Raw genomic sequence first — 4483 nt, 5'->3', positions numbered from 1 at the left:
AAGATACGCATTTATTGCCGCAGCTAAAGGTCGCCTCTCCTCCCTCACTCTCTCCCTCGCATCCCCCACGGCCTTTCGCACGAACGGAGACGTCGTGTTGGCTCTCCGCCGTGCGTTCGCTCTCCGTGAAAGCGCGCGTCCCTCGTGCGCTTTCACTCTCACATACAGCATACGGCACGGGGCGACGAGTTTATCGCCGTCGGACTTTATACGGAACCTCACGGCGACAACGACGACGACGGCAGGAACGCGCTTAGAGTGTCCATATAATTGTCATCGAAAGAAAATGTGAAAGCCCTAGAATCGTTTACAGCGAAGCTGTTAAGGGCTCACCTTTCGATCGTCGCGTCCGGCAATACAAAAAAAGAACTCTCATTGGCTGTATGCTGTATGTGCGAGTGAAAGTGCGCGAGGGCGAGGGACGCGCGCTTTCACGGGGAGTGAACTCACGGCGGAGAGCAAACGCGATTCCCCAGTGGAAGGGGAGGGCATCGAGGCACCCTAGACCATAGAGTTTCACACTATAAAACCTAGAGGGAAATGTGGCGCTGCTGCGCCGTGGTATGCAAGGGAATGTCGGTATATTGGGGATTCGGAATGCCATCGTTCTTGGAGAGCCAGAACTCCTTGAAGACGCGCCTGGCTAGCACCGTTCCGTCTGTCACAATGATTCTTTTCCTGATAAATCAGGACGTAAAACACTACTTTAGCTTTATTATTACAGAAAAAACATGTTTTGTTTAATTTTGATGACATACTATTGGATGGACAATTCTATGAAACGTAAAAAGTATCAGCTGGCCGCTAAAGTTGGAGGGAAGACGACAAGATTCTCGCTCGCTTTGGAACAACTTGTTATCTGTTCTTGCTTTTCTTCGCTTGATGCTGCATTGTATGTGAGTAAACTTTATTGAGAGATGCAATATGGGTGAATCAAAGCCTTTTATGTAGATTTTACTTTATGAACGCGTTATTTGTGTAGCCATATCCACGTTTTAGACGAAGCCTCGTACAACACCAGCCAACACAAGCCTCGCAGACACATATCCCGTCATTCCCATGAGGGCACGGCAGCCCTTTAAGAAACTCGCATAGACGGTGGCGCCAGTTTACCCTCTAGGTGTTATAGTGAGAAACTCTATGCCCTAGACTGTGCGTGTGCATACCCACTCTCCCACTGCGGCGCATGCGCGCAGCTCTGCCGGCCTCTGCCCCGACTCTCTCTGGGCTCTCGCGGCCTCTCCCCTAACAGTGTCGACAACGGCCTTTAGCCGTTCGTCACGTAGCCAGCGTTTTGACAGCGGTTGTGTGCGGTCACACAACGCGCACAACTGTTGTCGACGGCGGCAGCGTTTTGGCCGTGTTCGCAACGAACGCGCGCGGCGTTGCTAGCGTGTTTATGAAGAACATGCCAACCTTTGTCGACACCCTATGGCGGTGTACCGTAGCGACCATAACACGATCCCTGTGGTCACTAAATAAATGAAAACCACCGGATCATATATATTTCTCATTCTTTATTAGTTCAAATAACCAATTACACCATCACATCTTAATAGTAATAATTGAAAACACATAATTACCACCATAGCACAGCTTCGATGGTCTTTCATCTCCACCCCAGTGGAAGGGCTGACAGTTTCTTAGATGCGAAGCATCTTGTGGTCGGGGTTATGTCACTCCCTCCCTCCCTCCCTCCCTCCCTCCCTCCATCCATCCAACCGCCGTGCGTCCACACCCCTACAGCGCATGCACATCCTCCTCCTCCTCCTCTCCTCTCCTTGTCTCATCTCCTCTGCTCCGGCATTCCTCCTCTCCTCTCTGACGCTCCTCTCCTCTCCGGATTGCGCAACGAATGGCAACACCTGCGGCTCCGCGCGCGATAATACGAAGCCGCTTAGGTTAGAGGCGCGACGGTAGGGGCTCCAGAGGCACCGGCAGCAGTCACCAACGCCGCGCGCGTTCGGTGCGAAGGCGGGCAAAACGCCGACGGCGTCGACAACAGTTCTGTGCGTTGCTGGTGCTGCTGCATGTGGGTCATTCCACGCGGAACGTCCCAGCCCAAAAAGCGACCATCGTTGATTTTCTTGAAAAAAATTGGGCTACATGGCTATTGTGTGAATAAGGTTTGACCAAAGTATTTTGGTCGAAAAAAAATTTTTTCATCATGTGAGTGCTCTGAATTTTCTGCGAAGAAGGATTAGTTGGTTGGAGGTAAATTTTTTATTCAAGTCTGAAAGTAGGTGTAATAATAAATTTTATTTTAGAGTAATCTAGAGGCATCCTTCTTTCATATAATGTGATAAGTAGATGCATTTTAGAAATTATCGTGTTTATTTGGCTCAGTAAAAAAGCAAAAAATGTTGCGTTTTCAGAAATTTTTTTCACATAAACTGCGCAAACTTTTCAACCACAATATTTTTTCTGCCTTTTTGCATGTTCCATAGTGTATGCTAAAAATAATTTGAAATTCCTAAGGCACATATTTAAAAAAGAGCACCTCCAAAGTTGGCAAAAAATGGATTTTTTGTGAGATTCAGGCCACATTTAAGCCTTAAGGCGCTCTAGATAAAAATATGTCAGATAGCTCAATATGCGCATAGAACTCTTAGCTTGTGATTTAGAAGCTTTTATTCGAGTAAATTTTGTTTGAAGCGAGAAAAAAAAATTTGAAGTCAGCAATGAATATCATCAGTAGTCACTGCGTTCGTGCCGCCGCTCCCCTCGTCGTCCGCGCGTTGTCGGCTGCGCGTCGCCGTCTGCCGACCAGCAGACGGCGGCTAGTATATGGGGTGGTCATTTTTAAGATTTATGGAATTTTTAAAAATCGCCTGTAGCAGATATCATAATTCTAGTCATTGAGCTGGATTGTTCTGACGCGGACAATACTTGCATGAGAAATCGAAATGCATATTGAATAATTAAACAAACAAATGCTAATTACCTAATAATTTCTTCATGACGCATATTGCAATTTACAAATTGCAGCCGCCAAGTTTGAAAGAGGCATCCACTTGAAATTAATTTCCAGGATGACACCAATTTTGAGGTGTTATTTCCTAAAGTGTGGGATGAAATAGGTGGGCGTACCGGTTACTTTTGTGCTTCAATGCACAGATTAGCATTTTGTTAAATAAATCGAAGTTTCGCTTGAAAGCGAAGTATCGATTGCCATAGCAAATTAGTGGACAGCTATAGGAAAATCTGGAAATTTGCAGGTGCAAGTTGGAATCCGCTAGCGCAAGACAGGAGTAATTGGAGTTCGCAGGGAGAGGCCTTCGTCCTGCAGTGAACATAAATATAGGCTGCTGCTGATGATGATAATAGGACGCAAGGATAGTAGTTTTATCGGCCGTATAAACTTGTAAACATAGGCATACGAAGTAAATTAAGAAGCATGGTGACACGCGTGCACAAGCAAACACGCACACCTCTCACTCGATGACCGCGGGAACTCGCTGTCAAAACGTTGGTGTGGGGTAGCACGGCAGCAGCACCCGGAGTAGAAGGCTTCTCCCTTCTACGTGCGGAGTAGGGAGGGGGGGGGGGGCGTTCTACTCCGGGCGGCTTGTATCTTGAAAGCGATCTGCGTCGTGGACCGAGTCCGCCCTGCGCTGTGATTTCGCAGCTTAGTTCGCGTTGATGGGAGTGCCAGCACGAAGGTCAATTCGCCGGCTGCTGTTGCCGCGCTGCCTCGCCCGAACGCTTGGACAGCGAGTTCCCGCGGTCATCGAGTGAGATGTGTTCATGTTTGCGTGTGCACGCGTGTCACCATGCTTGGTAATTTACTTAGTATGCCTATGTGTACAACTTTACACGGCCGATAAAACTAGTACCCTTACGTCCTATCATCATAAGCCTATATTTATGTCCACTGCACGACAAAGGCCTCTCCAATTACTCCTGACTTCCGCTAGCTGATTTTCATCTTGCGCTTGCAAATTTCCTATTTTCCTATAGCTTTCCACTAATTTGCTATGGCAATCGATACTTCGCTTTCAAGCGAGACTTAGATTTATTTAACAAAATGCTAATCTGTACATTGAAGCACAAAAGTAACCGGAACGCCCACCTATTTCGTCCCACACTTAAGGAAATAACACCTCAAAATTGGTGTCATCCTGGAAATTAATTTCAAGTGGATGCCTTTTTAAACTTGGCGGCTGCAATTCGTTAATTGCATTATGCGCCATGAAGAAATTATATTAGGTAATTAGCAGTTGTTTGTTTAATTATTCAATATGCATTTCGATTACTCATGCGAGTATTGTCCGCGTCAGAACAATCCAGCTCAATGGCTAGAATTATGATATCTGCTTCAGGCGATTTTTAAAAATTCCATAAATGTTAAAAATGACCACCCCATATACTAGCCGCCGTCTGCTGGTCGGCAGACGGCGACGCGCAGCCGACAACGAGCGGACGACGAGGGGAGCGGCGGCACGAACGCAGTGCCTACTGATGATATTCATTGCTGACTTCA

The sequence above is a fragment of the Dermacentor silvarum genome, unplaced genomic scaffold (assembly GCF_013339745.2).
Source record: "Dermacentor silvarum isolate Dsil-2018 unplaced genomic scaffold, BIME_Dsil_1.4 Seq72, whole genome shotgun sequence".
Classification (NCBI taxonomy): Eukaryota; Metazoa; Arthropoda; class Arachnida; order Ixodida; family Ixodidae; genus Dermacentor; species Dermacentor silvarum.
Note: the sequence above shows the minus strand (reverse complement) of the source record.